This window comes from Trachypithecus francoisi, unplaced genomic scaffold (genome assembly GCF_009764315.1).
Source record: "Trachypithecus francoisi isolate TF-2019V2 unplaced genomic scaffold, Tfra_2.0 Lachesis_group14, whole genome shotgun sequence".
In the NCBI taxonomy this organism is placed as follows: domain Eukaryota; kingdom Metazoa; phylum Chordata; class Mammalia; order Primates; family Cercopithecidae; genus Trachypithecus; species Trachypithecus francoisi.
In genome coordinates, this window is record NW_022681459.1 from 20,512,853 (window position 1) to 20,532,538 (window position 19,686).

The following is a 19,686-nucleotide window of genomic DNA, read 5'->3' on the forward strand; positions in this document are numbered from 1 at the left end:
GCAACATGGTGAGACCCCTTCTCTATAAGAAGTTTTAAAATTAGGCATGGTGGCGTGTGTCTATAGTACCAGCTCCTCAGGAGGCTGAGGTGGGAGGATAGCTTGAGCCCAGGAGGTCAAGATTGCAGCGAGCTATGTTCACGCCATTGCCCTCTGGCCCTGTCTGGGTGATGAAATGACACCCTATCTCAAAAAGAAAAAAAGAAAAGAAAAGGAAGAGTATTAGGGTTCTCCAGAGAAACAGAACCAATAGAATGAACACAGAGATTTATTTTAAGGAACTGTGGAGGCTGGCAAGTTCAAAAACTGCAGCGCAGAACAACAGGCTAGAGACCCAGGGAGGAGTGGATGTTTCCGCTTGAGCAAAAGCAGTCTGGAGGCAGAATTAACTCTTCCTCAAGGGACCTCAGGCTTCTGTTCTCGTAAGGCCTTCCTTCAAGTGCTAGAAGTGGAACTCACCCACATTATGGAGGGTAATCTGCTTTACTCAAAAATCTATGGATTTAAATGTTAATCTCATCTTTAAAAATACCTTCACACCAACATCAAGACTAATGTTTTACCCAATCAGTCTAGCTAGGTTGACACATAAAATTAACCATCATAGGGAGGGTAGGTCTGTGATTGCTTTTTTGAAATTTTTTCAATGTTTGCTGCATGTATATAGAAATAAAATTTGGCCGGGTGTAGTGGCTCATACCTGTAATCCCAGCACTTTCAGAGGCTGAGGCAGGTGGATCACCTGACATCAGGAGTTCAAGACCAACCTGGCCAACATGGTGAAACCCCGTCTCTACCAGAAGTATAAAAATTAGCCAGGCATGGTGGTGCACACCTGTAATTCCAGCTACTTAGGAGGCTGAGGCAGGAGAATCACTTGAACCAGGGAGGTGGAGACTGCAATGAGCCAAGATCACACCACTGCACTCCAGCCTGGGTGACAGAGGGAGACTCCATCTCAAAAAAATAAATAATAAATAAAATTTAGTTTTGAAGTTGAATTTTAAGACCTTGTTACACTTTTTTAAAGAGAAAGAAATTATTATCTAGGGCACAGTACAGAGAAACAAAAGAATGGAAAATATGAGTGATTAGGATACAAGACGTATGAAGGGTAGAGTGAGATAACCTACCACATGTTGGTTACTAACCAGAGTCCCAGAAGGAGGTGAGAGAGAATATAGCAAAAGCAGTATGCAAGTATTTGAAAAGACAATGGCTGATAAAAGACACCAGTCTACCAATTTAGGAATCTCAACAATTCTCAAGCTGGGCAAATAAGAAGAAATCATATCAGTGTGAAAATGTAGAACACCAAAACCAGAAAAGGCAGGTTACCTTCAAGGGTGAAAAACAACCAAACTTCCAGATGATTTATCAGCCCTAACAGAAGGCAAACAGTGGTAGGATTCCTTTCATGTGCATCACAAACTTTGTCAACTTAGAAGTGTATATTTTGCAAAACAAAAAAATCTGTCAGGAAAAGGGATAAAATAAAGACTCAAACAAAACTGTGAGAATTCGACATCAAAACATGTTTATTAGATAAAGATCTGAAGGATTATTTCAGACAGAAGGAAATTGATCCCAGATGGATGCTGCGATATTATGAAGAAATATAGGAAAGAAACTGGTAAATATTCTGGTTAGTCTAAACAAATATTGACTCTATAAAACAATAACTTTTTTCTCTTTTTTTCCTGAAGGGTATCATGTCAGATTATAGTTAGTGACACACCACATGTTGTATAATAGGTCTCGAGTTTAAATTATTGGTTTTTTCAGTTGTTGTTTTGGAGGTTTTTGCTGACACAATACCTTTGGGATAAGTACCACTGAGTCAGAAGGGATAACAATGTGTTTTCAAGGTTCTCCACTCCTTACTCTCTCCCTCGCATAAAGAAGCCATGGCAGAGGCACCTGAAGAAGATCTTGGATAGAGAGACCTGGGAATGAAGGAGCCACGGCTGGGAATGCAGGTGTGTGTAAGAACTTGGCAGGTCAGGGGCCTGAAACCTTGACCTCAGCTCCCTCCAGGGACTGCAGTGTCCCGGCTGTGCCAAGTCAGGTATGGGTAGGGAGTCTCCCCATTAGACCTACCAGGCCTTGCAGTTGCCCATAGCCAGGCCTGTAAAATGACATGCAGGATTTTAACCGGAAGCTGGACTTCTCAGCTTCCTGTCTACAGAACCCACCCAGTCATATACAATCATAGTGAAATATCACCCACCTGGAATAACCCACCCTTAACTTGCTTGCCCCACTCCAGGTACTGTCACATTTCTCTGGCAAATCACGAAGACAGTAGATTTTAAGTGTTTTTTAACACAACAGATGTTAAGTATATGAGGTAATGCATATTTTAATTAGCTCAATTTACCCATTCCACAATGTATACATATTTCAAAACATCATGTTGTACATGATAAATAAATAACGTTTTATTTGTCAATGATACATTTTTTTTTTAAATTTAAACAATGAGTTTTTAAAAGAGCTAAAATACAGCTGAGGGAAAATTAAAGTACTTTAAAGTTGTGTTTGGGAGAAGGATAAACACACTGATTAATCTGAGACATAGATGAGTTTAAGTATGTTAAAATTTCTAGAGTAACCTCGTTAACAAAGAAGTTTTTCTCAGTGGGGAGGGGCTGAGTTTTGTCCCCCAGTGAACATTCAGCAGTGTCTGAAAACATATCTGGCTGCCACAGCTGGAGATGTGCTGCTGGCATCTAGTGAATAGAGGTCAGGGAAGCTGCTAACCATCCTACGATGCACAGGGCGGCCCACACAGCAAAGAATCATCCAGTCCAAAATGTTAATAGTGTAGACACTGAAAACCCCTGTGCTAGAGGAAAACGGGAAATAAAATTACCCAATCAGTGCCAGGCACGGTGACTCACGCCTGTAATCCCAGCACTTGGGGAGACCGAGGCGGGCAGATCACTTGAGGTCAGGAGTTTGAGACCAGCCTGGCCAACATGGCGAAACCCCGTATTTACTAAAAATACAAAAATTAGCCAGGCGTGGTGGCAGGCACCTATAATCCCAGCTATTCTGGAGGCTGAGGCAGGAGAATCGCTTGAACCGGGAGATGGAGGCTGCAGTGAGCCAAGATGATGCTACTGCACTCCAGCCTGGGCACCAGAGCAAGACTCCATCTCAAAAAAAAAAAAAAAAAAAGCTGGGCGCAGTGACTCATGCCTGTAATCCCAGCACTTTGAGAGGCCAAGGTGGACGAATCATGAGGTCAGGAGATCAAGACCATCCTGCTAACAGGGTGAAACCCCATTTTTACTACAAATACAAAAAATTAGCCAGATGTGGTGGCACACGCCTGTCGTCTCAGCTACTTGTGAAGCTGAGGCACACAGAGCGAGAATGGCTTGACCCCAGGAGTCAGAGGTTGCAGTGAGCTGAGATCGCGCCTCTGCATTCCAGTCTGGGTGACAGAGCAAGACTCTGTCTCAAAAGAAAAAAAAAAAATACCCAGTAAAAGGATTACTTGGACAAGGAAGGAGAGAAATGAACCTTAACAAAAGAAAAAGGAACAAATACAAAACATAAAGCAACATAATAGAAATGAATCCAAAAGCAAATGGACTAAGTGATCCAGCAAAATAAAAGTTATCAGACTATATTTTTTTAAAATAATAAAGCTTTAGGTTTTTATAAACACCCCCCCCAAAAAAAAAAAAAAGAAAACATAAGGATACAGAAAAATTGGAAGTAAAAAGAGGACAAAAGATATACCAGGTAAATTCTAACCAAGAAAGCTAATTTCACTATATTAATATCATACAAAATACACTTTAAGGCACAAAGCATTACTAAAGAAGGACTGCTATATAATCATAAAAAGTTTCAGCAGGACACGGTGGCTTACACCTGTAATCCCAGCACTTTGGGAGGGCAAGGCGGGCAAATCACGAGGTCAGGAGTTCGAGACCAGCCTGACCAATATGGTGAAACCCTGTCTCTACTAAAAATACAAAAATTAGCTGGGCGTGGTAATGCATGCCTGTAATCCTAGCTACTCAGCAGGCTGAGGCAGAAGAATCACTTGAACCCGGAAGGTGGAGGTTGCCGTGAGCCAAGATCGCACCATTGCACTCCAGCCTGAGTGACAGAGCAAGACTCCCTCTCAAAAAAAAAAAAAAAGAAAAAAGTTTCAGTTCACCAGGAAGGTGAAGCAGTTGTAAATGTATATGCACTTAACAACATAGCTTTGTATTTCAAATACAAAATCAAAATGGACAAAATTATAAGAAGAATTAGACAAATTCACCATTATATTAATATAGTAATGATAGCTGGCATTTGTGTAGCATTGACAGTAAGGCAGACTGAGCAGTTTCCAGTTCTGTTGTCTATTGAATCTAAGATGCCATCAATTGTAAGATTCACCGTTAATATTTGAACCACTGGGGAAAAAAGGAAAGTGTCACTTAGCTATGCCTCATTATCAACTGTAAGACACATCTAAATGTCAGAGCTGTTAAAGTGCACTTGTGTGTGTGGAGAGAGAGAGACAGAGAGAGAAAGCAAACATGGTGAAGCATTAATAGTGATTCTAGATGAAGGTTGTCTGGGCATTAAATTTTTCTAAAGATTTAAAGTTTTCAAAATAAAAGTTGGGGAAAATTGTAATGAATATATAAAAGCTTACAAATAGTCATCATTTGAACATGTATTCAGTCCCCATATGTGTTCAAAACACACAGCATTTTCTCAAAATGAGCTGATCATAGGTCTTTGTCTCAGAAAAAGAAATCTGTTTGGGAATCTCACTTTCATTTTGCTACTCAACCTTAGAAGCGGTCTTGTTTCAGGATCTTTCTGTCTGATAGGGAACATTTCCACTCCAGTCTGAAAGGGAGGGTGTTACAGGGTGACATCTATAGGAGGGGACACTGCCCGTGCTGAGCAGTGGTTCCCAAACAGCCAGGAACTGCTGAGCACCATGTTAGGGTGTGCAGGCTTAGCTGATACATGAGATGGGCTGAGCCTGTGTCCCTCACCAGCCTTTGCGGGGTCTACTTGGAGAGATGCAGAGAACAGTAGGGCTGATGGCATTCACACAGCACCACAAGGATGCTGGTGAGGACACTGGGGAATCAGCACCTGCTTGGTCCCTTTTTATTTGCATTCCTGAAACAGGCACTCAGAGGACTTTTCTCACCAGGAGAGTTTCTCTTTCCATATCACAGAACCATGTGAAGTCGAGGGAATTAAGACAACAGTTGTCTTCTTAAATTTACTTGATTTTTTTTTATTTTTAGGTAAGTCATAATATGGACAAAAGTATCATGTATGAGATGCTTACTATGTGCCAGACTTTGTGATAAAAACATATAATCTTTCATTTAGTCCTTGTGGTTTGAACCTTCCACAGGAACCTCTGAAACCACATAACAAAAGCCTGAGGCAACCATGGGGGCTGTGCTAAGAGCTCATCTCAGATGTGTGGCCTAGATCCAGCTGGAACTCAGGGTGGATTTCGAGTCTCTGGGCTGGAGCCCCACTGTGTTGGGAGGAGGTAGGTAACACAATTAATCTGCCAAAGCTGCAAATTTTGCAGCCAGTGATATAGGAGTTAAAAAAGAAATTATTTAGGCAGTTAGTAAGGGTAAAAGAGTGGAATTTTCTTTTCATAAAAAAGCAGCCCTCAAAACATTTCTAACAAAAATCAGCCTGAAAAATCAAGCTGCAAGCGTAGATAAGCAAGCTGGAAGCTTGCACAGGTGAATGCAGCAGCTGTGCCAATAGAAAAGGGCTACCTGGAAGCCACGTACATCCCATATGGAGGTTCCTCCTCCCTTTGTCGTCTTGTGTGCAGGTGACATGGCGCTGGCCAGGTAGAGACCCCATCTGCAGAAAAAAAGATTAGGCTAGGATGGCCAGCCTCTTTGTGGGCTATGTAAATGGAACAGTTGACCCAACCAATCCACTATGGCCTATATAAATCAAACACGGCCTCTTCAAGCTCATCTATAAAACCAACCGTATCTTGCCCCAAACCCGGAAACCCACTCGGACCCCCTCCCTCTGCACAAGGAAGCTCTCTCTTCTTTCTTTCACCTATTAAACTTCCACTCTTAAACCCAGTTTTTGTGTGTTCATGTTTTTGATTTCCTGTGTCTGTGTCTTCAATTTCTTTAGCATAAGACAATGAACCTCGGGTATTTTTCCCCAGACAAAGGAAGTCACTTCACCAGGAGGTGACTAAGGGAAGAACTCCACCTGTGGGAAAATGTCCAAAAATTCTGGGACCAGAAGGGGTTTCAGCAGAGCATCTGTGGGCCACCAATCAGACGTTCTAGCAGAAAACATATGTCCAGTTGGTTTGAAAGACTCCGTGAGGGGAAGACAGTGTAAGCCATCCTCACCCCCTTCCACCCTTCCCCCTCACTCTTTCTGGCTGCCTCGCCTTGTTGAAAAGATCTCACTTCCTCGTGGGGCTCCTGCTCCTCCCCTAACATACCTCCCACGCCCAGCCCCAGACTGGTTTAGCCTCCCAGGCACCTTTGTTCCTTCCTCTCACAACTATGGGTCTCAACCGTAGCTGCACACTGTGGCCACCAGGAGAGCTTTAGAAATGTGGATGCCCAGGCCTTACCATGACCAATGAATTTCAGCTCTCTGGGGAGAGATTCTTGCATCAGCAATTTTTAAAGCTCCTAGGTGATACCAGCGTGCAGTCAAGGTGGAGAACAGCTGCCGTAGCAGAGCAGGTATGATAGATTGAAAGGACATGCTTCTCTGTACTTCTGTGTGACCTTCTGTTATCTGGCTTTCAAAGGGGTCACTTCCTTTTAATACCCAACTAACTGACTCCTCATTACCTTGTGCTTCCACAGGAAGATTTCTTTCCTGAGGGATTGTGAGTGTCTCTGGGACACGTGCCCCAGGAATGCATCCTTCCCATGCATTCAGCTTCTCGGCTGCTTACCACTGGACCACCTGGGAAGCAATTCTCCAAGTTGCTACACCTTTCTTTGTGCCTAATAGATAATCCTAAGTAGTTGGTACGAAGAAATATCTGTTTAATTAATGGATAATAAAAAATAATGGCTGGGTGCGGTGGCTTACCCCTGTAATCTCAGCACTTTGGAAGGCCGAGGCAGGGATTACAGGCTTGAGCCACCGCGCCCGGCCTGGAAGGCCGAGGCAGATGGATCACCTGAGGTCAGGAGTTGAGACCAGCCTGGTCAACATGGTGATACCCCGTCTCTACTAAACATACAAAAAATTAGCCGGCCGTGGTGGTGGGTGCCTGTAATCCCAGCTACTCAGGAGGCTGAGGCAGAAGAATCGTTTGAACCCAGGAGGCGGAGGTTGCAGTGAGCCGAGATCGTGCCACACACTCCAGCCTGGGTGACAAGAGGGAAACTCCATCTCAAAAAAAAAAAGGGTAAACAAAAGCCTTCTTGGGATACATGACAATTATACATGCAGATTAAACAGAGAGCTGTAAGTTAACAAATCACCATAAAACATATGCAAGCGAAAAACAAAAGTAAAACAAATATGTGAGGTAAAAGAAAACAGTTATGTTCTGTACAGGATATCTGGATGCTACAGTCTGGATGTTTGTGCGCCTCCAAAATTCGTATGTAGGAATCTAACGCCTGATGTATTAAGAGGTGAGCTCTTTAGGAGGTGGTGAATGGAATTAATGACCTCATAAAAGAGCTGCCCATCTCTTCCAACATGTGAGAACACAGAGAAGGCGCCACCTATGAAGACAGGCCCCCACCAGACACTCAATCTGCTGGTGCCATTCTCAAAGGTGTTTGAACCAGAGTGACTCCATCTTGAATAGGGGCTGGATAAAGTAAGGCTGAAACCTACCGGGCTGCATTCTTTGGCCAATTTCTGTTGTTTTAAACCATCCAGCTTGTGTTCATTTGTTACGGCAGCCATAGGAAACTTAATCCAGCACAGAAAGGCTCCATTGTTTTATCCTGACCAGTTCTAATGTCTTCTTAGTACCTAAAATGGGGAAGAAGATGGGCAGAGGGTCATTCGGGTGTATTTTATGGGAAGTTAGTAGCTTACTCTTCTCAGCAAGGGACGTACCTTAGAATGACTATTCATGCTGCCTCACTGTCCCATTTCCTGAACTCTCTAGTTCAGAAAATGCTGATGCAAATCAACTTCCTTAAAAAGCAAAAGGGAAGTAAAAAACAAAGTCTGTTTTATGGACTAGAGACTCAGAGACTCAACAAGATTTTTCTCCCTGAGTCAGGTCCATGGTTCTGTCTCCTGACCACCTCACCACTCCTGTTTGAATCAAGCAGACACCAAACAATGCCTTTGTTTCCATGCCCATCAGAACTCCTAATTAAACAGTCACTGACTATTGGGCTGGTACTTTATGAGGTCAAATTTATTGCTGTTGGATTGTGATAAGAAATATACCCAGAAGGTTAAAGCTGTGGGAGTAATATCACTGAGCAGGAGGAGTCGTGGCAAGGACAGACTTTAAATTGGGTTGAATAATTCAATAAAAACAGGAAACACAAGCCAGCTGCAATTCTCCCCCGCCCTTCTTGGCCTCTACCTGGGGCCTGCCTGCTACTGGACTGCCCCTGAGGGCTGCATTGCACACCCGCCCCATGGAGCTGATGGGGTGGGAGTGATAGCCTATCCTTACTTCCTGCTTCCTATGTGCAGGTCTTGTTCTAAGCACTTTTACATTTTCATTTAATTCCCACAGTAACCCTGTTAAGCAGATACTATTATCTGCCCCATTTTTCAGATAAAGAAACTATGACACAGAGAAGTTCAATCACTTACCTAAGATCACACAGGTAAAAAGTGACAGAGCCAGGATTTGAACCCAAATGGTCTGGCTCCAGAATCTATCATCTAAGATAGCCACCCATGATCCCCACCTCCTGGTAGCCACGCCCTTGGGTAATCCCTTCCTCTTGAGTGTGGACAGTACCAATGACCTGCTTCTACCCATGGAAAGGGACACAGGTGACAGGATACTGTCTTAGGTTCTATAGGATCGTAATTCTCATCTTCCCAGCAGACTCTGTTGCCTTCTTGGACAGCACACTTGCATGAAGCAAGCTGCCATATTGAAGAAGTCACATGGCTAGGACCTGCGGGTGCCTCCAGCCAACAACGAACAGGGAATCGGGGTCCTCAATCCAACAACGACAGGGGTGAGGCACTGTTCTAAAAGCAAGAGGCTGGAGCTCAAGGTGGACTTTCAGCGATTCCCTGCTCCTCATCCAGGGAGCTGCCAATCAGGCGTAAGTCACGCCCCCTCCGCCAGGCAGGAGACTGCTTTCATTTCTAGGGAAAAGGAAGCTGGATGTTCCCCCAAGGCTGGGCCCCCTTGCGTTAACTTCAGGCAACTCTGAATCATCATCCTTCTCCAACTTCTCCCTCTGCCCAGTCCTACTTTCCTCACTCCTTACAAGTGTTGTCCCCAAGAGCATTTCCAGATGAATTTCTCACATGCAAATCTTCCTTCCCGAGTGTGTTTCCAGCGAATCCAGCCTAACCTAGACACCTTGGGAAGACGTGTTGCAGCAGAGTGATGACAATAAAGTCTAGACTTCAGGGTATTGAGGAGTGAACGGGAGGGTATGGAGAAACTGAGACAGCCAGCTCCTTTGAGAAGGACAGTTTTTGGACTCAGAGAAGCATGACAGTGCCTGGAAGGGGAAAGAAGAAAGTCGAGGGGGGATATTTCAGGTGGGTGATATTACACCACCATTGTGTACTGTCGCCTGAGGCCTGTAGGCAGAAAATGAGTCCGGCCCAGTTAGAATCCCAGAGGTGGTTTTTCAGGACTGACCCTGGGCAACTATAAGGCTGTACCAGGCGGGCCTCACAGGGAGGCTCCCTCTCCAGACCAGATCTGGCATAGCCGGTGCACTGCAGTCCCTGGAGGGAGCTGCGGTCAAGGTCTCAGGCCCCTGCCAGCCATGCTCTTACATGCACCTGTGTTCCCAGCCCCGCACCTGTGCCCAAGGCCTTCTTCAGGCACCTCAGTTAAGGCCTCCTTATTCTCAGGGAGTAGGGAAGAGGGAGCCACGAAGACATTGTTATCCGCTCTGACTCAGTTCTTTCCCACTCCTGGCCCTCCCCTCTCTCCCTCTGGTTCCTGGAACCATAAAACTGCAGAAGCCTCAACAGAGAGATGATCTTCACCCCTACATCTATGCTGATTACTTGACTCTTGACTGGAGCTCTGTTGCGGGGAGGGTGGAATCCTCTTGCTTCTTCCCCTGCAGTGAGTGATGAGGGCTTCACTGTCACTTTTTTTTTTTAGACGGAGTCTTGCTCTGTTGCCCAGTCTGGAATACAGTGGCACAATCTAAGTTCACTTCAACCTCCACCTACTGAGTTCAAGCGATTCCCCTGCCTCATCCTCCTGAGTAGCTGGGACTATAGTGGTGTGCCACCACGCCTAGCTAACTTTTGTATTTTTAGTAAAGACAGGGTTTCACTACGTTGGCCAGGCTGGTATCGAACTCCTGACCTCAAGTGATCCGGCCACCTTGGCCTCCCAAAGTGCTGGGATTACAGGTGCTTCTGTTATTTTCATTTTTGGCTTATTGCTTCAATTAGCCACTCTCTCCAGCTTAGCGGAGCCCTTGACAGACACGTTGCTGACACCCATGAGAGAAGGCCTGATGTCCCTGGAAAGGACACAAGAGAAGTAACCAGACCTAGAGCCCCCACTCTGGCCTTTGGCAGGAGGAGGGATACTCCCGAGGTCGTCACTGGAGAGAACACAGGCCAGGGACAGGCAGGTGATCTGACTAAGGGGGTCAGGGGTTAAGGAAGCCTGGTGTCTCCTATGTTCCTGGCAAAGTATAGGTCATCAACAAAGGGAGGGAAGAGAGGGGCTTGGGAGGAAATGAGTAGGATGGAGCAGCTGCCTAGGGGAATGAGAAAGTGAGTCCACCTGACAAGGCAGAGGGCTGATGGGGCAGTGCCAGAGCCTGCTAGAAAACCAGTGACAGAAAAGCTGCAAGGTGCCCAGCTTGGTGACCAGCCAGTAGCAGGGTCTGCAAGATGGCTGGCTCCTCCTTCCCAGCACAATGTGCATTTCTGCCACGGCGGGGACAGCACAGCGCTGTTGGCCAGGAAGGGGGCTGAACAAGAGCCCTCCCAAGGGGAATGTTGGCATTGTTGCTATGTTTCTAGTTTCCACAGCAGTCTGGAGGAAAAAAGGACCCGGCCTGAAGATACATCAAAAAGTGATTGATACTAGCCCAGTGGAACAGCCAAAGCTTGAAGGCAGGGAAATTCAAACACCAGGTCAGCCGGCAAAGTACAAGCCATGCTGGCATGGCCTGCTGAGCCGTAAATTCTTTACTGCTGATCCAGCCGATATCCATCCGGAGAGTACACACCGGCCCTCAAGGTGCAACTGTGGTTTCTTTTTCTTCTGGTTCTTTCTTCAGCACCAGCTAACAGAGCATCACTGATACTGTTTTCCTGATAGCTGGCAAGGATCCCAAATGGGCTGCCCTGAAAGGGCCCCTACCTTTGAGTATGTGCACTCTGCTGGGCACTTTGTGAGTCCCCAAGCTCCCAAGTATACACAGAGCCAGATCTAGAGTAGCAGAGGTTTCACCATTGCAGGTCTGAATGGCCAGGAAGAACTAAAATTGCTGTTTCGGTTGACTGAATTGATCAGCACTTTCATGATCAGTTAAACCAAGCCAGGTCCTTCTTCAAACAAGCAGTTACAAAACGGCTTTTATTGGTGGCATCACAAACTTATGTAATTAGTCATTGTCTTGTCTCATGCTCCACTATCAAGATAAGACATTCAGATAGCATTATTTTCCTAAAGATCATAAGACTAAGGACACAAAAAAAGTAAAACTGACTGGTTAGAGCCAATAACCTCCACAGTTCCTTACATAATGAGCAAAGGCTGTCCAAAAAAGGTAAAGAGCCTATTCTGCTCTTCTATGTGGATATGGTCTCGTGGGAGACAGTACCGTCTCCTATCCCTGGTCCTGAGTCTTCAACTGTTTTGGTTGTTGTTTTGAGATAGAGTCTTGCTGTGTCGCCCAGGCTGGAGTGGCACAATCTCAGCTCACTGCCGCTTCCACCTCCCCGGGCTCAGATGATCCTCCCACCTCAGCTTCTGGAGTAGCAGAACTACAGATATGCACCACCACAACAGGCTAATTTTTTTTTCTTTCTTTTTGTAGAGGCAGGGTTTCACCATGTTGCCCAGGTGGGTCTCAAACTCCTGAGCTCAAGCAGTCTTCCCACCTCGGTCTCTCAAAGTGCTGGGATTACAGGCATAAGCCACCACGCCTGGCCCTTCAACTGTTAACCTGTATTGATCACCCACACTGGTAAGCAAAGGTCACTCTGACTTCCTAGGTCATGATCTGTCGGTAGGTCAGAGTCCTAATGGGAAACCCATGACACATTCCAACAGAGTAACTGAGAAAGGTATAATGAAGGATCTAATTGTAGTAGCATAGGCAGGATGAAAGGAAACCAAAAAACAATACAATAGCAATAGTGGGAAGCTCACTAGCTCTAGGCCTGGGGAGAAGGAGGAGCCATTACCCTGGAGAGCACAGGGGTCAGCCACATAGCCCACTAATGGAGACCCTGAAGGAAGGGAGCACGCTTCATTTTCCCCCACCCTCTGATCTTGAGCTGATGCCTCCCACTGGTGGGAGCCACCCAAAGTCAGAGGGTAAAGGACTCTGTTGATGCATTTTTTTTTTTTTTTAATTTTTCTGTTTTTGAGATGGAGTCTTGCTCTGTTGCCCAGGCTGGTGTGCAGTGGTGCAATCTTGGCTCACTGCAATCTCTGCATCCCAGGTTCAACTGATTCTCCTGCCTCAACTTCCCAAGTAGCTGGGATTACAGGTGCCCACAACCACACACAGCTAATTTTTGTATTTTTAGCAGAGTAAGGGGTTTACCATGTTAGCCAGGCTTGTCTCGAACCTCTGACCCCAAGTGATCTGCCCACCTCGTCCTCCCAAAGTGCTGGGAATACAGGCATGAGCCACCACACCCAGCCTTTTGATGCATTTTATACATCAAAAGAAGTCTCCTAGGACATGGAGAAGGGAAGGCCCAGAGGAGAATGGATCTGGAGCAGATGAAAGGCCTCCAGCACCCAGGGAAGCAGTATGAGAAGAGGAATATAAGAACAGAGACTGTGACAAAGCAAATTTAGACCCACAATATTGACATTTTTATAAAAAGGTTTTGGAGATTTATACTGAAAAGTTTTGTAACTATTATATTACTATGTATCAGATTTTTAAGGTGTTCAAACCGTTTTTGAATATCTATTTGGCTTATAATTTTCATTACATTTTTAGTTTGAAAGAGTTTACTTGATTAAATTTTTAATCATTGTTTAAATACTTGAGGAACCCTAATTTGTAAAGTTCTAGTTTTTTGATATAATAGTTATCTGAGCAGAATGTGAATTTACACCATTGGGTTTTTTTGGGGGTGGAGTTGTTCGGAGTGCAGTGGTGCGATCACGGCTCACTGCAGCCTGGACCCCACTGGGATCCAGTGATCCTCCTGCCTCAGCCTTCCAAGTAGCTGGGACTACAGGTCTGTGCCACCATGCCTGGATAATTTTTTTAACTTTTTTTGTAGAGATGGGAGTCTCACTTTGTTGCCCAGGCTGGTCTTGAACTCCTGGGCTCAAGCAATCCTCTTGACTTTCCAAAATGCTGTGAGTCACCACACCCAGCCAAACAACAGCTGTTTAAAAACAACAATTTAGTGTGGGTTCCCTTCAGTGTGTAAAAATTATTAAAATTGGGTAAGTCTAGCATCTGTGGGAGCCAGGAGGGAGCTAAGCGCCTGGTAACCTTCCACTTCTTCTTTCCCTAATTTAGATATTCCTCTGCTAAAATCTCCACCATGGCTTCCTATCTGGCCCAGAATAAAGCTCAAATCCTTGCCAGAGGCTGCAGGCCCCACTGACTACTCCCTTGGCCTCCATTCCTCTGCACCCCCGGGCTCTCCTCATTCTGCAGGGGCTCAGCCTCCTTGCTTTGCTTGTGTGGAGGCAAACGTGACTGCATCTTGGATGCTAATCCACCATGTTGACTTCTGATTCACCCCAGTCCCTGAAGCCCTCCTGATTCCTACTTTATTTACTGTCCTTAATGTAAGAACATGTACTCACTACAAATCCGGACTTGAGATCAAAGTAACCATAATACCATCACACCAAGTACAGGCTATACAGGCTATGACACACATAGCAGTCTTGTCTGTTCTGGACAGTGGCCTTTCATTGTCTCTTTGGAATATGTACCCTCCCTCCCTCTAGTATATAATCTCTGAGTCTGAGGGTAACCATGGGAAATCCCTCTGTCTTGCAGCTGCCCAAGACCATGCTTCTGTCTGTGAGTTCCCCAAGAAACCACCCTTCACCAACAAACTGAATTTGTCTGCCTTGTTCTTCCATTTCTCAGCTCTTTTGGCATTTGGAGGCCTTTTTGCATATAGGGCCCTTACACGGAACAGCCTGGGATGTGGCAGAGACACATCTGTCCCGGAACCTGTGCATATGCTCTTCCCTAAGCCTGGAACACCTTCTATTTACACAGCCCTCTCCTTGTGTCATTGCATCCAGTGTCTCCTCCTCAGAGAGGTCCTCTCCCTCGCTGTCTCTTGTTCCTCTTTCTTTTTGTTCATAGCATGTAGCATTACTTGACGTCATAATATTTCAATTCAATTCAACAAATATTTTTTGTTCACACATTTGTCCTCATCCACACTAGATTGTAGGCTCCAGGAGAGCAGAGACATTGTGTATTTCATTCACTCCTGGATCCCCAGCCCTTAGAACAGTGCTCAGTGCTTAATAGGTGGCTCAAGATCTATTTGTTGAATGCCTGGATGTATGAATGAATGAATGAATGCCCAGGATCTTTCAGTAAATCCACGGCTGACTCAGGCCCAGAGTTCAGGTCTTCTATGTTCCTTTCACTGATAGCTGCATTGTATTCCAGGATTTCCCATCTTTCAGATTCCCAGAAATTATGTATCCATATGTGCTATGCCCTCTCAGCTAATGGCTTCCTTTTCCTTTCTTCACAGCTCTCTGGCATCGATTTTTCCACTTCTCAGAAACACTTTGGCCCACAAATTCCCAAGGGAACCTTGCTCTTCATTCTGGAAAACACGATGCCAACATATCAGAATAAAGGACAGATAGGAGCTTCTGCTTCAAAGTGAATCACTTCATGGATGTTAAAGTGTCCTGGAAGATTCTAAACTTCACAACTTTTGAGAGTAACTGTACTCTGTTTGCAATGTATTTGCATATATTAATTGTTATATCTGAAAAGCATGAGATTGTTGTTTTTAAAATTATATGAAGTAAGTTAATATTTTATTACTAGGTATGAGAACTGCTAACGTGGACAACTGCTGATGAGGACATCCATAGAAGTAGAAAATTCTAAATGTCCTACCGTCACCGATAAGAAACTTTGACAGTCAAGTAGATACAATACAATCACATGGAAAACTGTATATAGTATATTGTATGTGAAGATCCCATGAAAAGAACAGAGACTATAGGAAATATAATCATCTAAGCTACGGGTAAGAAGAACATCAAGATTCTTTAAAGCAATGGCTCTCAAAGTGGAAGCACCAGCAACATCAGCACCACGTGGAAGCTTAGGAATGCAACTCTCCAGACCCACCTCAGACCTACTGGCTCAACAACTGTGAGGGAGAGGTCCGTATTTTCATCTATGTTATAACAGGTCCTTAGGTGACTCCAATAAACATGAAAGTTGGCAAACCGTTGCCTTTAATGGTGCATACGTTGTTAATTTAGTACAAAATTTGCAGTTTTCTGTGTTGTGACTTTCTATTTTTGCAGGAGGAGAAAAGTACCCCATTGCAGTAGAGATAAGTGGATCTGAAACCCCAACGGCAGCTGAAGAGGTTCTTTATGACACCTGGAACCTGCACTCCAGTTGCCCTTGCATGTTTGTGGTTTAACGGTCCCAGAGACAAATCTGCCACTTCTGGCTCGCATCCAACCAAAGTGCAGGTGTTCATCATTAGGAGATGTTGGCTGATGTACATAGACACGTAAGAAAGATTCAAAGGGTCGTGGATGGATCACCAATAGCACCAGTATATGCAAGATCAGAGGACAGTGTGTGATCCAGGCCCTAGGATTGACAAATGGGGACTCAGTCCCTGCTTGGGATGGTGTTTTATTTTGACTTTTTTCTGAAACAGCAGAGAAGTTTCCCAAATAATCACAAGGAGATAAGAAAGTGTTTACACTTGTTTCAGTTGCTCTTCACTGCCTCCCTATGACCAACACTCACAATTCTATGGTCTTAGCAGTTGCACTGAGAAGCAGTTAGGCCGGGCGCGGTGGCTCAAGCCTGTAATCCCAGTACTTTGGGAGGCCGAGGCGGGCGGATCACGAGGTCAGGAGGTCGAGACCATCCTGGCTAACCTGGTGAAACCCCATCTGTACTAAAACTAAAAAAAACTAGCTGGGTGTGATGATGGGCACCTGTAGTCCCAGCTACTCCGGAGGCTGAGGCAGGAGAATGGCTTGAACCCAGGAAGCAGAGCTTGCAGTGAGCCAAGATGGCGCCACTGCACTCCAGCCTGGACGACAGAGTGAGACTCTGTCTCAAAAAAAATAAATAAATAAATAAAAAATAAAAAAAGATGTAAAATCTGGATATCAGGAAAGAAATCTAGGCTGAAGACCAATTTGGGAGCCATGAGCATAAATGACCATCAGTGAACTCACAGAAGGGAAAGAGACCATTACAGAAGATGAGAAGAGAAGGTGAGTTAGGACAAAGCAGTGAGGCACACTAATATTTAAGTCACAAGCAGTGGAGTGGGTTGTCCTGAGATTGAGAAGAATGGCCAGAAAGGCAGATGCAACAGCAAACATGTATGCAACCACGAGAAGAAGAGCATGGGGAATGATAGATGCCAAATGCTATGGAGAAGTCAAGTAAAATCAAGGCTATAAAATATCTAGTAGATCTGAATACTAGAAATTAACTGATGATCTTGGTGAGAACAGAGTAAGCAAAATGATTAGGACAGAACAATAAACGTAGTGGGCTGAGGAATACATAAGAAGTGAGAAAACAAAGATAGTTGTGGACAAATGTAGATAGATTTGGCTGCAAATAACAACAGGAAAGACAGCTTCTGGAGTGAATGCAGCATATATGCCTTTTTAAATTGGGAGAGACTTGAGAATGTTTAACTGTTAATGAGAAGAAACTAAAGAGAGGAGATAAAGTCATGAAAAAAGGTAAAAATAATCAATGGAAAGCCATCCCTATGAAGGGGTGGCTTACAGAACCAGACAGAGAGATTTTAATTTGACTGAAAGAAGGATGTCTTCCCAATGACAGGGAAAGACAGAAAGGAGGCAGGTGCAGGTGAGTTTGAAGTTGTGGTGATGGAGACCTGAAACCTGATCTGTTGACTGTATTTTCTAAGAAAGTAGGAGTTGGGTGGAGGAACATCTGTTGAAAATGAGAAGAAAAGTTGTAGGGTAGAGATTTGAAGTGAGTGCAGGTTTTTAATTTCAGCTCAATTGAGGTTGCAGACTATGAAGTTTTGATCACTGGGGCTATTTGATCCTTCAGGTTTTCTCCAGAAAAACTAGATTTTCCCTCTAAGCCCTCCTGAAGTAGGAAAAACAATAACCACAATGGTCAGGGAAATATAGCCAAAGTTATGAGCACAACGTGCCAGACACTAAACTAAGCTCTTGATGTGCATTAACTGATTAAAAATTAATCACAGCACTATGATATAGGTATTGTTATAGTCCCAACAAGGAAACAGGAATAAAGATTAAGTAACTTGCCCAAGATCCCGGAGTGATGGAGCTGGGAATATCAACCTAAGTCAACTTCAGAACTCAGACTCTTAACCAGTAGGCCAGTCTCTGTTTAAGAGATACTTAGTTAGCATTTGAAAAGGCATATAGCTGTATGGCTGTCTTCCATGTTACTGCTTAAAAACAGACATCTTTCTTTCTCAGTATGCAGTGAGCATGCAGCCACACTCAATCTTTCCTCAAGCTATGTGAACACAGATGAGACCTTCAAATATGCTGTTCCCGTTGTTTAGAATGATGTATCCCTCTTCTCTTCCTATCTCCTACTTATACTCTGCCTCCCCTTGAACATCTCTTACTCCAGGTTATCTGCTGCAATCTATATCCCTCGCCACTAAACTAGTTTAGTGTTCCCACTGTTTTCTTCATCATCATCATTATCACTATTTTGAAGTAGCATCTCCCTCTCTCACCCAGGCTAGAGTGCAGTGGTGTGATCATGGCTCATTGTAGCCTTGACTTCCCGGGGTTCAAGCAATTCTCCCGGCTCAACCTCCTGAGTAGCTAGGACCACAGGCTTCTGCCACCTCATCCAGCTAATTGTTTGTATTTTTTGCAGATATGGGGGTCTCACTTTGTTGTCCAGGCTGGTCTCAAACTCCTGGGCTCAAGTGATCCTCTTGCTGCAGCCTCTCAAAGTGCTGGGATTACAGGTGTGAGCCATTGTGCCAGCTTCACTACTATCTTTTACTGAATTGCCTGCCTACTGGGATGAGGAAAGGTGTAGGATCATAAAGCACCATGGAGAAAAACATTCTGGAGATTCCAGAGAAGAACTGCTCAGATTCCTTCCTGAGCATCCTGGAGCTAGTGTTTGTACACCCTCAAAGTCTGTGCCACTGGGCTACTACTCAGCTAGGATTCTTCTCGTTTCATCTACCAACCTCTCCTACCAGAAAGAAGTGAATTTATTCTTCTGGAAAGCTCTAAAGCAGTGATTTCTAATCCAGGGTGCACCTACCCTAGGGGTTTGTGTTGGAATACAGGGTCCACTGAAGTGCAATGAAATTCTATTTACATTTTTAAATAATAAATAAATTAAGCTTTTGATATTTGATATATAATCTAGCACAAGCACCTTCACTTGGTCCAAATGCCAGAGGATCACATGTCACATTCAGTGATGTGTGACACACTTGAGAACACAGTGAGAAACTCACAAGGTGGAAACGTGCAGCGATGCTTCTACTCGTACACTTTTGGAGTTGGTGACTATGTCTAGCCATTTACTTGGCCTGATGTGTGTTTACAGGTTGTTAGCTAGTTTTAACTAAATTAATGCTCACAAAATAGATGTGACAATGTTCTTGCAAATAAATTGGAAATTAAAGATAGTATTATTAATACACAAGTGAATAAGGTAACAGCAGCCTTGACATACTAGCTAATCACCATATGAAGCCATCACATTAGGAAGACATTTTCCAGAAAAGCAAATCCCCACAATTTCTTTTCAAAACTGTTTAAAGTCATATGATACTCATTCGCTTTGGTTCTTTACAAAATTTCATAGTTGGTGACAGTGTTTAGAAACTGCTTTGGGGCTTCTTAATAGCAAAAGACAAAAAGCCACATGCCCCTTGTTCTTCTTTTTACAGTATGATGACAAACTAAAATACACTCCTTAGTCAGCAATAGTGTTGGACCGTGTATAGCAAATACGGCTGAAGATGTGAAGAAACAAGAGTTCAATCTCAGTGTGGGAAATCTGCCATGTAATCATATGGAAACATGCTCTAAAGCACAGATGTTTCTAACATGTCTTTTTCCAAAAAGTGAAA

General features: G+C 44.3%; 1 long non-coding RNA gene across 4 annotated transcripts; it reads left to right on the forward strand.

Annotated features, from left to right (window-relative positions):
• Positions 1-865: 865 nt before the first annotated feature.
• On the forward strand, positions 866-16,372 carry LOC117095711. Of its 4 annotated transcripts, none has more exons than XR_004442141.1 (6): positions 866-1,979; positions 5,396-6,734; positions 9,041-9,269; positions 12,201-12,226; positions 15,091-15,739; positions 15,887-16,372. It is a non-coding gene; the product is annotated as an uncharacterized LOC117095711 (long non-coding RNA). The 4 variants fall into 4 exon arrangements; XR_004442142.1 differs by having other exon boundaries at positions 5,396-5,539; XR_004442140.1 differs by lacking the exons at positions 866-1,979; positions 5,396-6,734; positions 9,041-9,269 and having other exon boundaries at positions 12,214-12,350; positions 15,091-15,285; positions 15,396-15,739.
• The last annotated feature ends 3,314 nt before the right edge of the window (positions 16,373-19,686 follow it).